Source organism: Lissotriton helveticus, chromosome 10, assembly GCF_964261635.1.
Source record: "Lissotriton helveticus chromosome 10, aLisHel1.1, whole genome shotgun sequence".
In the NCBI taxonomy this organism is placed as follows: domain Eukaryota; kingdom Metazoa; phylum Chordata; class Amphibia; order Caudata; family Salamandridae; genus Lissotriton; species Lissotriton helveticus.
Genome location: NC_136071.1, coordinates 306,652,506 through 306,669,269, shown reverse-complemented (window position 1 = coordinate 306,669,269; position 16,764 = coordinate 306,652,506). Strand labels below are relative to the sequence as shown.

General features: G+C 48.6%; 1 long non-coding RNA gene across 1 annotated transcript in view; it reads left to right on the top strand.

Moving 5' to 3' along the window:
• The first annotated feature begins 1,693 nt into the window (after positions 1-1,693).
• The window catches only part of LOC144785177 (uncharacterized), a 28,700-nt gene continuing 13,629 nt past the window's right edge, over positions 1,694-16,764 (top strand). Inside the window, exon 1 of the long non-coding RNA XR_013601795.1 lies at positions 1,694-1,806. This is a non-coding gene — a long non-coding RNA (uncharacterized LOC144785177). The remainder of the gene's footprint in view (positions 1,807-16,764) is intronic.

The following is a 16,764-nucleotide window of genomic DNA, read 5'->3' as shown; positions in this document are numbered from 1 at the left end:
TCAAAATAAACATTTAATTGAAGGATTAGCATGGACACCCAGCTCATCAGGCAAAGATGAGCATATCATGTAGCAAAGGTCCACATGGCATCAGGTAAGTAACCTGTTCAGTAGGCAAATAAATTAACTTCTCACCAAGCAAGGGTGAACATTACATAAAACTCTTTAGTAGGAATAAACTGTCCGAATAAGCATAAGTAATTAATTCATCGGCCACATCTCATTATAAGAGAACAAGCATCTCATTAGATAAGAAAAAAGAAGGTACTTATGCAAGAGTAAAACATTTCCTTCAGCAGGAATAAGCAGTGCATTAAATGAGGATAAAACATTTCATTAAATGTAAAGCATTTCATTAGCCAGGTTCCACCAAGAATAAACAGTTCCTTAAGTAGGAATCAACGTTTCACTAGAAATCAGGCAGGAATAATAACATTTCCTTACTCAGGAGTCAACGGGCCGTTAAGCTGACTCATTCAGTAGAGGTAGACCCTCCATTAGCCACATTAAGCATTTAGCACTTTGGGCCAGGGGACCGTTAATCCAGCACCACAGCGGTACTTTCCAAAGACCTGCCATGGGGCAGGTTAGCACCACCCGTCCCCCAACGTGGGGTTAACTTGACTCAACTTAGGCCCCCAAAGGTGTCTTTCGGGGCTCTGGCCCCGTCTCAGGGCAATGAATAATAATAAAGATAGTAATGCTTCAGTGACACAGTCTCTTAGCAGGAGTAACCATTTCCTTGCAGGAGTAAAAGGGGGGTGATTCCTGAATCAATACCGCAGATCCCTCCTAAACATTTCATTATATAGCTGTAGACGCTCAGGGAACACTGCGTAAGGCAGGAGTAGAAAACACTTCCCTGAGTAGGGGTAAAACAGGTAATTGAAGGTAAACCATCCCCTTAGCAGAAGAAAACCATTGCATTACTCCATGTAGCATTACTTCGCTGAACCCATGTGCAGTCAGTCTTGAATTTAAAATGTGGCTGCAGTACTTGGGTTCTTGGTCATCCAGCAACCTCGGAAACCAACCAATCTCAGAAATTTGTGAAAACTAGACTCCCAGTTCAATCCATGGTCATGTAGTTTCTATAAATTTCATTACGTGTTCCTGACACATATGAAGCGCATAGATCAGCATTTATTGGCAAACCCAGTGAGCCTGGCTTTAATGAGCTGATATATGTACACTCAGGCATCCTAAAATGCGCATAGGCTACTAATCTTGTGTCTTTTGAAAAAAATGCGAAAGATGACACAGGCTTTTGTGCATGCTAGTTTGCATGCATTAAACCATTATAGCCAGGCCTATTGGCTTTGCCAATGCTCGTTTTATCTTGCATTAGGAGCTTTTCAGCAATTTTCCTAATTCGAAGGTAGAATTCTGGAAAGTGTTCAGTTCTAATGCTTGGTTGGTATATATATATATATCTGTTTTAGGTCAAGGTTGCATTATTTGCAAGTAGCAGGCTGCCTGGACACGCCAAAGAATTAAACTTTTCCTGGGAGTGTTTGAAAACTCCCATCTGATAATCACCTTTCTAGAGGCGAAGGATCCTTTATAATCCAGTTGTGGGTTATCCTCCCTCCAGGACAATCAAGCATCTTTCATTAGAGATAGTCCCTGCTAGCTCAAGTCCACCCTTCCAGTTCCAGCACAGCCATGAGACAACACACACTGGTTCTCTTGCTGGAGGGTGCTCTGCTACTTGTTATGGCGACAGTCCTCAACACTGCACCACTTACAGATCGGTTCCTAAAAGACTCCAGCAACCTACTGGACTCAGGTCCTAAAGGCAGCCCGGTAAGTAGCACATTGTTCAATATCTATATCAATCAACCAATCAAAGTATTTATATAGCGCACTACTCACCCGGAGGGTCTCAAGGCGCTGGGGGGAGGGGGTTCGCTACTGCTCGAACAGCCAGGTCTTGAGTTGCTTTCTGAAGGCGAGGTGGTCCTGGGTCAGGCGTAGGTGGGTCGGAAGGGAGTTCCAAGTCTTGGCGGCCAGGTAGGAGAAGGACCTTCCTCCTGTGGTGGCTCTTCGGATGCAGGGGACGGCGGCGAGGGCGTGGCTGGTCGATCGAAGCTGGCATTTGGGAGCGTAGAAGTTGAGGCGGCTGTTGAGGTATCCTGGGCCTTGGTTGTGTAGGGCTTTGTGGGCGTGGGTGAGGAGCCGGAAGGTGATTCTCTTGTTGACCGGGAGCCAGTGCAGGTCTCTCAGGTGTCCGGAGATGTGGCTGCGGCGGGGGATGTCCAGGATGAGTCGTGCTGAGGTGTTCTCGATCCGCTGGAGTCTCTTCTGGAGTTTGGCGGTGGTTCCGACGTAGAGGGAGTTGCCGTAGTCCAGACGGCTGGTGACGAGGGCCTGGGTGACCGTCTTCCTGGTCTCGGTGGGGATCCATCGGAAGATCTTACGTAGCATGCGCAGGATGTTGAAGCACGACGAGGAGACGGCGTTGACTTGTCTGGTCATGGAGAGGGAGGAGTCCAGGATGAAGCCCAGGTTACGTGCGTGGTCTGTGTGTTTGGGTGTGCTGCCCAGGGCAGGGGGCCACCAGGAGTCGTCCCAGGCGGAGGGTGAAGATCCCAGGATGAGGACTTCCGTCTTGTCCGAGTTCAGTTTCAGGCGACTGTTCATCATCCACTTGGCAACGTCTGTCATCCCTTCGTGTAGGTTGGCTCTGGCGGTGGCGGGGTCGTTGGTGAGGGAGAGGATCAGCTGGGTGTCGTCGGCATAGGAGATGATGTTGAGGTTGTGCTGGCGTGCGATGGCTGCGAGGGGGCTCATGTAGACGTTGAAGAGTGTTGGGCTGAGCGAGGAGCCTTGAGGAACGCCGCAGATGACTTCGGTGGCCTCCGATCTGAACAGGGGGAGGCGGACTCTCTGTGTCCTTCCGACGAGGAAGGAGATGATCCACTCCAGTGCCTTCTCCTGGATTCCGACGTTGCTGAGGCGCTGTACTAGGGTACGGTGGCAGACAGTGTCGAAGGCCGCGGAGAGGTCCAGGAGGATGAGGGCCGCTGTTTCTCCGTTGTTGAGCAGGGCTCGGATGTCATCGGTAGCTGCGATCAGGGCGGTCTCGGTGCTGTGGTTGGCCCGGAAGCCAGACTGCGAGAGGTCGAGGGAGCCGTTCGTCTCGAGGAAGGCGGCCAGTTGCTTGTTGACGGTCTTCTCGATGACTTTTGCCGGAAACGGGAGCAGCGAGATGGGGCGGTAGTTCTTGAGGTCGGTGGGGTCGGCTGATGGCTTCTTAAGTAGGGCGCTGAGTTCGGCGTGCTTCCAGCTCTCTGGGAAGGTAGCGGTGACGAAGGAGGTGTTGATGATGTCCCGCAGGTGGGGTGCGATGACAGCGTCGGCCTTGTTGAAGACGTGGTGTGGGCAGGGGTCTGTCGGAGATCCGGAGTGGATGGAGTTCATCGTGTTGATGGTGTCTTTGGTGCTGATCGGGGTCCAGGCGCGGAGGGTGGTTGTGGGGGGCGGTGGTTCGGTCGTGGCGTGCGTCGGTTGAGTGCTGAAGCTGTTGTGTATGTCCGCGATCTTGTTGTGGAAGTAGGAGGCGAGGGAGTTGCAGAGGTCTTGCGAAGGGGTGATGTCGTTGTTTCCGGCGTTGGGGTTGGAGAGCTCTTTCACGATGTTGAAGAGTTCTTTGCTGTTGTGTGCGTTGTTGTCCAGTCGTTCCTTGAATGCGGTTTTCTTGGTGGCGTGGATCAGTTGGTGGTGTTTTCGGGTGGCGAGCTTGAGGGCAGTCATGTTGTCCGGTGTTGGGTCTCTGCGCCAGGTTTTCTCGAGTGCTCTGCAGTTCTTCTTGGAGCTCTTGAGTTCGTCGTTAAACCATGGTGCTTTCTTGCTGCCGGGTCTGCTCGGCGGGGTCTTCAGAGGGGCGAGGTCGTCTGCGCAGTCGCTGATCCATTTCGTGAGGTTGGTGGCCGCTTGGCTGGGGTTTGTTGTGCTGGTGGGAGGGTTCTTGCTCAGGGAAGTAGCGAGCTGGTCTGCAGTGATCTTGTTCCAGCTTCTGCGGGGAACCTGTTGCTGGTGGTGGTGGACCGTGGTCCTCCTGAAGCTGAAGTGGACGCAGCTGTGGTCCGTCCAGTGGAGTCCCGTGGCGCGGCTGAAGGCGATGTCCTTGCTGGAAGAGAAGACCGGGTCGAGTGTGTGTCCGGCGTAGTGGGTGGGGGTGGTCACCAGTTGCTTGAGTCCGAGGTTGGCGAGGTCGTCCAGCAGGGTGGTGGTGTTGCGGTCGTTGTTGTTCTCCAGGTGGAAGTTGAGGTCCCCGAGGAGGATGTAGTCGGCGGAGGGGAGGGCGTGCGGGCTGATGAAGTCGGCGATGTCTTCGCTGAATTGTGTGCGTGGTCCCGGGGGTCTGTAGATGAGGGTGCCTCTGAGGGGGGTCTTGGGGTTGACGTGGATCTGGAAGTGCAGGTGTTCGGCGGGTGCGAGGGTGTCATCGGTGTCGGTTGTGATGCGGATGGTGTTCCTGTGGATGATGGCGATGCCTCCTCCTGTCTGGTTGACGCGGTCTCTCCGGATGATCTTGTAGCCGTCCGGGATGGCGATGGCGATGTCGGGCGCTGAGGAGGCGTTCATCCAGGTTTCCGTGAGGAAGGCGACGTCTGGGGCTGTGGTGTCGAGCAGGTTCCAGAGCTCGACGGCGTGTCTGTGGACGGAGCGGGTGTTGAGCAGGATGCACTTCAGGTGGGTGCTGCTGGAGTTCGGCTTGGTGGGTGCTGGTGTAGCGTGGGTCCGGTTGCAGTTGAACTTGCAGGAGTGGCAGCTGAAGGGTCCGTGGGTGCGTCTCGGTGTGGCTCGGTAGCAGCCCGGGGTTCGGCCGGTGTTGAGTGCGTTGAGTTCGGTGGCGTTGTAGGTCCGTCGGGTCGGCTTCCGTCGTTGGGGGCCAGGGGTCCTGGCACTGGGCGCGGTCCAGGCGCGGACGGGCGCAGACGGGCTTACCTTTGGCGCACCTTCGGCGCTCAATCGGTGCTCCCGCTGCGCGTCAACGCTGCGCGTTTGCCACTCTGCCATATGAGGAGAGTGGGGGGGCGGAGCGAGGGAGGGGCAGCTGGGAGGCGGGAGCGGGGCGGCGAATGGGAAGGGTCCAGGTGGAAGGGGGCGGGGCCTCAGGGGATCAGCGGCGGGGAGTGGGGAGGTGGCGGGAAGCGCGGCGGGGGGAAAAGCGGGAAAAACGGCAGACTAGGCAAGAGACTACAAAGAAAGATAGAAAGGCTGGGCACAACAGGGGAAACAGCGCCAATACAGGGGGAAAACAGAGCGAAAGTACAGAGGCAGGAAACAACGAGCAGCAGGGGAGAAGTCGAGCAGGCAGCAGGAAGCGGGCACTGCGCTACAGAAGCTGAGACCACGCCTGGTGGTCAGGAGCACAGCTGCGGGCAGCGGCGGGAACGAGGCAGCCTGGGCACACCCACGGGGAGTGTGCGCGGTGCGTGGTGGAGTGACCGGCCCAGAGGGAGGGACAGAGGTCACTATATAGATTAAAGCGTTGCTGCCTTGTGGCTAATATAGAGGCAATGAGCAAAGGTCTTTTCTAAGGCAGTCACCGAGGGCCTACTATTGATGAAAGTGGTATTATTGGTTTACTCCTTTCCAAATTTTCTTATCCAGAAGCTATCATTTTCTTTAAAGAAAAGGGGACAATTATTGATAACACTGGTTTCTTTTATGTTTTAACAAACCGTGAATGCCTGTTTTAACTGTGGGAACGTCTTAGCGGACAGAGCTTGGCTGTTGTGGGGGCTGCCTCTTTGTCCCTAGGACATATGGATTATATGGACATATGGATTATGGTCTTTGCCACTTTACTTACAGTTAACAAAGAAAAGTTCTCCTCACTGAGGGGCATATTATCAAGGACCAGTGTTAAAATTATCACCATTTTATCTGCAGTTTCCTGCCGATAAAACGGCGATAATTTTAACACCGGTCCTTGATAATATGCCCCTGAATTTCTATTAGCAGGGAGGTGTGGGTTTTGTGCACAGGCCTCCAATGTACGAGAGCTAAAATGAAATTCACGAGCCCAGAGGGAAAGTTATCTCCTGCAAGTGATCAGCTTCCTGTATTTCTGGTCCCTGCCAGAAGCAAAGGCACCACAAGCTACAAACAAGCAGTGGCACAGCTAATGCTCTGTCTTACGATGACCACCACGGTCCATCTAATCACAGACGCTAAATTGGCGATAAAGGGCTTGCTAATATGCATTACAGAATACCTATAGAAGCCCAGGTTAGATGTGAAGGAAATCTAACCTGGGCTTCTATAGCAATTCTATAACGCATATTAGCAAGCCCATAATTGTTGATTTAGCACAGTTTCATAAGTACTACACATACACAAGCCCAGCAGGAAAAGTAGTTAGTAACTAAAGGGTTGCCAGTAATACAATGTCTTTAATGTATGGACTAACCCTGGGTGTAGTTCGCGTAGTAGCGTTACGCGAAGTGCACTTCGCACTATGCGAGCTATGCCTAGCTACGGAAACTGCGTAGTGCACTGTGCAAAATGCTGTTCGCATTGATTGCACAGTGCCGGATGCTTGTCATTGAGGACCGCGAGCAACCAAAAAATGACCGCTACGCTATGCGTGTTTGCACTGTGCTACGTGCAATTCGCGTAGTGCGAAGTAGCACAAACTTCACAAACTACGCGAGCGTAGCGTAGTACTTCGCCCATGGTTAGTATGGACGACTTGAACGTCCTCTTCAAAATAAGCTGAGTTTAAAGGAAAAAAAAGGAGCCTTGCATTGGGGAGTTGAACAATATCAAGCCCTAAGTGATTTTTACCAGTGTTAGTTGGGGATATCGCGTAGGGGTTATTGTGATATTTTAATAAAGTAGTCAAAGTATTCAGGAGAAAAAATATTAAAAGGTAAGCATTTTGGGATGTATAAATGTACTATTCTTAACTCCACATCTATGTACCTTGAAGATATACATATCTGTCAGATATTTAGAAGTGCAAATGGATACAGAAAATCTATACATACTCTTGATTTTTTACCAATGGTATTAAGGTACCACGATATTCTGGACCCACACCCATGTAACCACCAATCTGTAGGTATAATTTTGATGTTGTGGGCATGATAGCACAGGTAGCCCAGTGTTGTCTTTTAAGCGTTTTTTATGGCAGCAGTATCAATCCCCTGTATTCGCTGTAATGACACATACCCCTGTATGCGTGATATACCACCCTTGTACCATCTTTCCATTGTGACCAATCACTGTATATGTGAGCCATGGTCATAAGACAGCAGAATTATGTGAGCCATCGTAGCTGATTGTTAGCTCCAACTGGAACACATTTTAATCAATGAATCAATTTTTTTATTATGATTTGAAACTCAGAGGAGTTCCACATAAGATATACTCCAAAGCTCCAAAGCAACAGATGTTACAGTTCTTAATAGCTAAGTAAAATACGTTCTGGAACTTAAAAAATAGATATCTCATTATACAGTGCAAAATTCGTAGCAGCAATAATCAAAATAAAACAACTCCATGTATAATAAAGGTCCATGACATATAAAGTGCAAGTGCGCCAGAAAATTATGCAAATCAATTAAAGTGCACTGCAAGGGAAGTGCAAGTGGCCTTACACCATTTAAATACTCTAACCGCTTCAACAGTACAATTCATAATGACCTGAGATTCTACTTATAATGTGCAAATTATGTTACCCAAAACGGACCATATTCAACATACCAGAGCTAAACAAGATGGAATAATCCTCTCTAAAAAATATTTAAAAATTGTTTTAAAAAGCTAACCATTTTAAACATGCTGATTCAGAGGGAGGGGCTGTTTGACTTGGCCCTGTTTGCAGGGTCATCCCTAAACTTTTTGCATTCCTCCTAGTTTTTTTTCTAACATGGTGTTGGTTCTTTTAGGACTCTGGGCACTTTAGCACTGGTTAGCAGTGCAGAGTGCGTGTGCTCTCTGCCCTCCATAGGCTAACGTTGGGAACTCCCCCCTTATGGGATAACTCCTAAATAAAACAAAATAAGTACAGCATGTTTGGTATGAGTGGAATGGAAATGATAAATACTGCACAATGGTGTACGCAGATTTATTTTTACTATTTTAGGAATGCCACTTTTAGAAGTTGGCCTTTCTGTGTGCTGTGTGCCTGCCTGCATATCTGTTTCTAAAAGTGACCGGGGCTGTTGAGGAGTGGGTGGCTCCAGGGAGGGCAATGGGAGGCAGGGTCAGGCTGAATGGGAGATCTGCAATTGGAGTAGTGGGAGGAGAAATCCCCTGTCCCTGCCCTGTGCATTGCTAACTCCGCTCCTACTAACACCCCTACCAGTGCCCGTTGGGACTGGAACTTCCAAGACCCTTCCAGAAACCCCTATCCCTAGACCCTTGCAAAAGCTCCTGCCCCCTTCTAAATGCAGGGCAGAGAGGTGTATAAATACAGGGGCTGAGACCCCATGGGGGTGATTGTGCTTGTGCTGACTTGGAGGGGACCCTCTGCCAGGAGGAACTGCCGCTGGACCCTGCGTGCTGGCCCCTGTGCCCAACTTTGCCCCTCTGTTTTTCTACCAGACCCAGGAGAAACTCTGCTGGAGTGGAGGCTGCTGCGCCAGGAGGATTGCCACCCTGATGGGTTTGACTGTTCCCAGGAACTGCTACTTCATTTTTTTGGTGAGCTGCCATGCTGCCTGCTGATCTTGCCCAACATTGACTGTGCTCTCCTGCCGTCTAGAGCCTCATAAGCGCTATATTCTAATCGCCTGTACTCCAAGGAGGTGAGGAGCGTGTGCGTCCCTGCAGCGGAAGGCTGCAACGCTCTGAGAAGGAATACCAGCATGTGGGATTCCCCCTATATAGTCACCGAGCGGGAGCCCACCCCGCGTTAGTGCCCCATCTATAATTATGCAAGAGCGGGTGCCTACCTCTCATTAATGCTGATTCTGATCGCAGGTGCCCACCCTGCATGTGAACACTGTTCGCGGGTGCCCACCCCTCACATTAAAACTGCAGAGAAGCACGGCCGCAAGCCCGGCTGTAGCAGCAGCTGCCGAGATTGGAAGAAAAACAGGAAGCCTGGGTGTGAGGCGGGGACCGACCAATCAGAGAGTGGCCCGAGAAGGAAGCAGCTGGACTGGAGGCAGGGCTCCTGTAGCCATGAGGAGAGCCCCGCAGGCCTGGCACTTGTCCCGGTTGCCGTGCCCAGTGAGGTGTTTTCCGGTGAGTGGAGGTGCAGTCGTGGTCAGTGGGCCCTGGGAGACGAAGAGAGCCCCGTGGAGTCCAGAAGTCGGCTTCTGCTTGAGCAGGGCTCCCATGTGCTAGTAGAGCTCTGCGCATGCCGGAGAGGCCACTGAGCCCGCAGCCAGAATGAGAAGAGTCCCAGTGAGTGGGGGGCTCTTGGAAGCATCAAGGGTGCCGGGGATGGCACCAGAAGTGCCCCTGTTGGTTTCACAGCTGCCCCACCCAACAGTGGGCAGCTGCAACGTTGGGGATAATTTTACTTTAGAGCCCCAGGGAGGGAGGGCTCCAACTTTCCCCTGGACTGGTCTGTGTTGCTTCACAGCTGTACCGCAGTTGCGGCAGCTGCAACGTCTTGGGGCATTTCATCACTTTCAGAGTCCCGGATGAGGCTCCAATGGACCAGGGCTGACTTTCCTTTACTCAACTGCACCGCCGGACAGTGGGCAGTTGCAACGTGAGCGAATCCGTTGAGTTCCAGAGTAGGGGCTCCCCAGGCGCAGTGGCGCTGAAAGCTAATCTGCAACATTGGGGACACTTATTATGTGTTCAGATTTTCCCTAAAGTTTGCATTGCTGATTTTGTGACTAATGTATTCATGCTCATGTGTTTATGCCCAATGTGACTTCTGCTGTTATGATGCATAATGTGTTTATATACCTAAGGTTGATGCCTAATGTTTTCCCCTAATGCTTATATTGCTGGTTTTCTGCATAATGTGCTTATACCTGATCGAATGTGGCTTATGCCTAATCTAATGTGGTTTACGCTGAATGAGATGCATCATGTTTTTCAGCCTAATGTCATGCTAGGATGTCTTAGGATGATGCCTCATGCACATTTGATTTATGCCTAACCATAATGTGATGATGCTCAGTTCATTATTCACCTGTAGCTACTGGCTGTTATTCCTGGTTGTTATGCATTTATTCTTTGGGCTTGTGATGGTTCTGGCAGTGACCCAATTGGCGCTGCCTTGAATATAATCCCCTGTAAATTGTGACCTGGTGCCAGTTGGCACAGTATATATATATATCTGTGATTATATTCTAATGTGTTTTTATAATACAAAGGCTATTTTTATACAACCTTGTGTGGAGTCTCTTTTGTAGTGTGGGTAGTGTGTCGCTGCTGTGTGTGTGTTGCACCAACGCTTTACACATTGCCTCTGGGATAGGCCTGACAGCTCGTGCCAAACTACCAAGGGGGTGAGCAGGGGTTATCCTCAGGGTGTAACTCCCTCGCCCTGACTAGAATGGGGGTTTCTGCCTCGCTTTGGCGCTTGCCCTAGCCTACCGGGAAACCCCGTTTCTAACAGGAGCCAAAAGGCAGATCTGGGCCTCCACCACCGTAATGATGTTATACTTTAGAAACAATGTCATAATCTCTAGTGGGGGACAGGCAAATAACACATGATTTAAATCCTGCACCCAGTTTCGACACCGGCTGCAAAGTCTGCACTCCCTGGCTAATCTCTTCCATGCTCATGTTATAATTCGCTAGGGCAGCGAATTCAGCTAAGTTACAGGATAGTTCTACACACTCCATGGGGAAGGTTCCATGTGACATAACGCTTAAGTCGTTTACACATACTACTCTCCACTATTGTGTAAGTCCTAAAATGCCTTAAACAGTATACTATCTCTTTTGTGACTGACTTCATGAATTGTTTTTTTATTAGATTTTTTAAGACCTGCTTTGGAAGAGGGCATGCTCTACTTCGCCCAATTTCAAACAAGTCTAAGGCGTTCACATAATTTCTAAAGACAACACTTTTTCTCTTAAGGCAAAAAAAGATTTTCTGTTTTAGCGCAGCCCATGCAGAACTTTATTATCTATTTAGTAAGGCATTACCCCATATAAGGTTTGCTTCTATGGCAAACACGTAGGTCGAACAGACCCCAAATTCGAGCTGAAGGGCCGCTGGAGTGGCTGCATGATTCAGGTTACAGATTTAGAACCAAATGCCGCCTTGCACATTTAAAAAAAGTCCCAGTGCTGTTCATCCACTGATTAGCAAGTGCAACTCAGTGAAGGCGGGATTTTAATTTTGTAAACCGATAAAACATGTGCAAAATGCCTTTGCCCACAGCATTTATTTTGCCTGCCAATTGCAGAGGCCTGAGATATTGCCTTATGCAGTGGCCAATGTGATCACTGCTAGAGAACTTGCTTGAAAGAATTCTACCTGAATATGGGTACAGCTTCACTGCATCTAGCTTATCTTTCCCCAAAAATGAGTTCATATTTTTCCTAACCCTGCACAGTCGGGACCTAAAAAACATGATTTTACTTTTGAAGATATTAATTTGTAAAAATGTTTATCGGCATAATGGCCTAGCTCATTAAGACGCCTTTGTAAACCTATTGGGGTTCAATTTAACAGGATGGCATCATCCGCGTAAAGTAGACAGCCGAGTTTCATTGTTCCTAACTTCGGTTGATCCCCTTTACAGCGCCCCACCCTACTAGGCAGTCATTGATATAAAGAAAAAAAAAGCAGAGGTGCTAATAAGCATCCATGCTACTACCCAATATGGGTTTCCACTTTACTCGATAGGCCCTGGCTCCCTCCCATCAGGATCTTTGTCCAAGTTGAAGATTGTAATGTAAAAACCAGTCTAAGCAGATGCGTGGGAATCCCCAATGAAGCCAATTTCCTCCACAGTGTCCCTCGGTCAACCTGGTTGAACGTCGAGAAGAAATAAATAAATGCAGCATACAAGGCCCTGCCCTTGCCTGTTGGATACTTTTCCATCACAATCTGCAGGACAGCAATGTTATCTAAGGTACTACTATGCTTACAAAAACCTGCTTGCTCTGCTTGTAAAATATCATTACCATAGGCCCAGTCCTGAAGATTAAGAAGTATACTATTGACAAACAGTTTTCCGATCGCATCCAATAATGCGATCTGCCTAAAACTGGCAGGAGAGGTTTTGGGACCCTTTTGTTAAATAGTACCACTACGGTTCCTTTCCAAGAAGACGGGATAGTCCTGTGTGCACAGCAGTAATCAAACACCACATAGAGTAAGAGAGCCCATGTGGAGCTATTGTGTTTCAAAATGGCTATCGGTAGATCGTTCGGGCCCATTGCACCATAATACCTTGCTACTTACAGGAAGGGGGGCCATAAACATTCCCCAAGGGAGACTTGCTGATTGACTCCAAATTAAATCCGGCACTTGAATTTAAGGTATATAATCGTTAGATATATTAGATCCATTACGCATCAGATATTAAAATGGCTTCAGCCTTAATTCTACAGTCACAGTATTCGGCTATCAGAGCCCAGTTTTTACGCGAGTCACCGGAATATGCAACCTCTCTCAGTTTAAGATCCTCCACTCCTTTACGTTTGGATGCCTTCAATCTCATTCTTACGGGCTTCAGCCTATTGATTTCCCTTTGTCTCATCAATGATGACTGCTTAAATTGGTCCCTTACTAAGGAATACAGCTCCTGATGTAACTTTTGTGCCCCCTAGGAGGTGGCCACCAAGTGGTTAGTACAGTTAGCTCATTTCTTATTTCCACATGATCTAAATAAAGACAAATTCTTCTCAAAACAAACAATGGGATTTTCCTGTATGGGCCAGAAATTAAAAGAGAGGGGTCCAACTCAGCCGAAGGGACAGAACACCAACAGTAGACACTATAGTCAAACAAAACGATCCCTTTGGGCTCCTTTTGAAGCATACACAATAGTCACACTACCTTCAATCATAAACCATTCACCAGCACCAAATGGTAACCCAGAGCATAATATAAGGAAGTCTTATATTTTTATTAGCTGTATATCACAATGGTATATATTTATTTTAAAAATCACAAGTATTTTTCCAATACACATATATTAAATACATATATTAAAAACATTTCATTCACAGTAAAAAGGGAGAACTAATAGATTATTCTCAAGGCCCCAAAACCAACAATCTGCTTCATATTAAAGACACTTCAGATACATATACTTGAGTATTAATGTATCACATTAGATGTATACATAATATGCTCTTTCTTTTGTCCACACCAGATTTTATTTCAAGTGTTTTTTAACCAGACCAGCTCTATTCAGACCAGGTGGGTGTTGTTTGGGTATTCCTTATGTAAAATGTAAATTGATACTTGTATAGCGCACTACTCACCCGCAAGGGTCTCAAGGCGCTTGTACGAATACCGCTGTGGAACCCATCCTGGCTTTCCCTGTGAGGCGTCCACTCCTGGGCACCCCAAAGGTGGAGGCCAGGCATCCTTAGCGTTGTGGGGGCCGTTGTGGAGATTAAGCAAGCTATTGCCCAGAGTTGCAGAGTGGGACTCCATGATTGGAATAGGCACGAGGCGAAAATTATCAGGTCCGTGGAATTTTGAGACCAAGACCCACCAAGGCGGGGAATTGAACGCTGGTCCCAGGCTAAACCTCTGCATCAGGGTCTGCCACTCTAACCATTGAGCCACACTTCTCCACTGACACAGAAGCGATGCGTTTCGGTGGTATCTCACTGTTCACCCCCTTCTTCAGACTAACAAGTGCTTTAAATATTCTCCCCAATTATTGATCCATTAATTGGTGGGTTAAGGGAGGATATATATCTTTCCTTTTTGCTAAACTGGTTGCCTTCCTAGATAAACTGCAAAGCTGACCTTTGTTAAAGGGGCCACACTGACCTTCATTGATGGCCTCTTTCTAAGTCTTATTCAGCTCTTAGACCGGCACCTAGGGCAACATCAACCAGGGACCACCACCTCATTGGTTGTTGTACTGTTATATAGGTGCAAAATATCTTGACCACCGGAGCTATCCCTGATACATGAAAACAGAAACAGGAGCAGGCCAGGAGACGAGTCAGTCCTGGCAGAATTTGGGAGACCCGATCTATTTTTAGCCTTGACGGGGTGAGGCCCATAGCTCCGGTGGGTAAGATATTTTGGACCTATATAACAGTTTCAGGGATGGCCCATATGCCTTCCAATTCCCGGTTACCAAAAGCCAAAGAGGAATAATTCCTGATTTTGGTGTTAAAATCTCTCACCATAATTATCAATGTGAATTCTTCTGAAGTACTAATTTTATGCACAAAAGAGAACATGGTTTCAACAAGAGTGTTAGACGCCCTCACAGGGTGAATATATACCAGTAAAAAGGTTGAGTACTGGGCTCCTATAACATTATCCAAAGTCAGTTTCATGCACATGCAGAAATTTGGCGGCTGGACAAAAACCAAATGATTCTAAATTACACGGTCACTAAGTAAAAAAGCTAGACCTCCACTTGCATGACATTTTACTGAAGGTTTTGCTGGACAATAGAAAACAACAGAGTTCTCAACTTAAAATCTGCACACCTCCTGTAGGCAAATTATTTTTGGATCAGATATCATTAATGAATTTAGATTAGAGCTAGGGTGTCCTAAAAACTGAAACTGTCACGAAGGATTGCCAGACTCACCAGATAACTTGATAGGCTTCACAGGCTGCCTAGCGTGGTGCTGCTGGAGGCGGAGCCCCTGCGGGTGTACCGCGCCGGTCTCCCTCCGCCGCTGTCCTTGTCTTTGGAACAGCCGCCGAGAGGGGGGGACCGAGAGGGAAAGAACTACCCTTCCCAGCTGCCCCGTCACCAGGAAGTAAGGCGGGACCAGAGAGCGCGCCTGCCGCCGCATAAAACTGCACAGCCCCATCGGTGGAGCGGGGAAACTGAAACTGTCACGAAGGATTGCCAGACTCACCAGATAACTTGATAGGCTTCACAGGCTGCCTAGCGTGGTGCTGCTGGAGGCGGAGCCCCTGCGGGTGTACCGCGCCGGTCTCCCTCCGCCGCTGTCCTTGTCTTTGGAACAGCCGCCGAGAGGGGGGGACCGAGAGGGAAAGAACTACCCTTCCCAGCTGCCCCGTCACCAGGAAGTAAGGCGGGACCAGAGAGCGCGCCTGCCGGCGCATAAAACTGCACAGCCCCACCCGCGTCGCGGGAGCGCCGGGCTAAGCCCGGGCAAAGGGCGGGCCGTCTGAGGCCGTCCGAGGACGACGGAGGATGGGACGGGCCACCCCATTAATCCCCACGCTATTCGAAAATTCCAAGTAAGATCTTGATAGACACCTTACTCATTTACGCTTCGCCTCTACTAGGCGACTATTCATCATACATACTGCTATGTCCGCAAGGGGCAGTCGCAGCAAGACTGCTGCAGGAGTAGGGAAGGTCACTGGCCCAATCGACAATTTCATCACTAGGGCCAATGAAGCTATTGACCATGGAATATCACTCTTGGAGCGCAGAGTCTCCTTGGAATTGGCTCAAGCCAAACGTTCTTCTTTGGGACTCCTCGCTTCAGTTAAGACCCCAAATAGGGATAATCCTGCTGATGGCATCCCAGTAGTTAGAGCTAGAGCAGAGATCCACACCATGCCTAACACTGTGGACTTATCAGCAACACAGCTATTATCGGAATCACTACGGAGCTTGGAAAAATCCCCAAACCTAGACGTAACCGATAATTTCAACACACAATTGGAGTTCGTTACCAATTCTATCCCAGCTGCGAGTTATGCTGACAACCTGGCTACAACGCCCACTATGGAGTCTCAGTTACCCTCTATTCCGATAACAGACATCACACATGTTTTTGCCACTGACCCGATCCTGATTATAGATTCTGACCTGATGGCCACTAATCTATCCCCTCCCCTAGAATCGGTCACTACACACACTTTGCAGGATTCAACTCCTAATTCAAGAGCATTACGAGGCTTAAAGGAGGGAGCCGTACAGAAACATCCACAAGGCTCAAATATATCCATATCTAAGGGGAACCCCCTACCTCAGAGAAAGCAGGGGAAATGCCCATCTAACTATTCAAAAAAGGGCAATAAGAAAACTAATACAGGGACGGACCATAAAGGGGACTCGTCCATCACGGAGTCATTATGCAAAGACTGCCCCTCGACCAACCAACTTATAACTAAGGTCGGGGAACTTATAAGTGGACATCTAGCAACCATAGATAAGAGACTAGGGAATATAGAAAAACAACTAAATGAACTAAGTACCCTAGTCAAAAGTCCACCTACAAAAGGAACATCCACTTTAGCAGCAGCCAAATCGCATATTCAACAACCCCTGGGCCAACCCGTGAAAAAACCCGTTGCAGCTTCTAATAACACACCTAAACTAACTCCACCCTCTATGGGTGTCGTGAAGAAACCAACCCCACCCATTACAAATACAAACCCGCAAGGGAACCAATCTAACCCGACACAACCAAAGGGGGGAAGTACCAACAACCATAAGGATAGGAACAAAGGAAATCAAGAAAGATTTCCCGCTAATCTGCCCCCCGGATCAAGTCCATATATAGTGGTGATGACGGGAGTTCCCGAGACACCAGACAATACTGATGAACCCACTTGGTCTCTATCAAATAAAGTCAGTTATTGGCTAAATAACAATAGACCCCTACCCCCATATTGCAGGGGTAAAATTCTAACAGTCAGGAGAGTACCGTGGGTGGGACACGAGACAAAGAAAACACATGGTGACT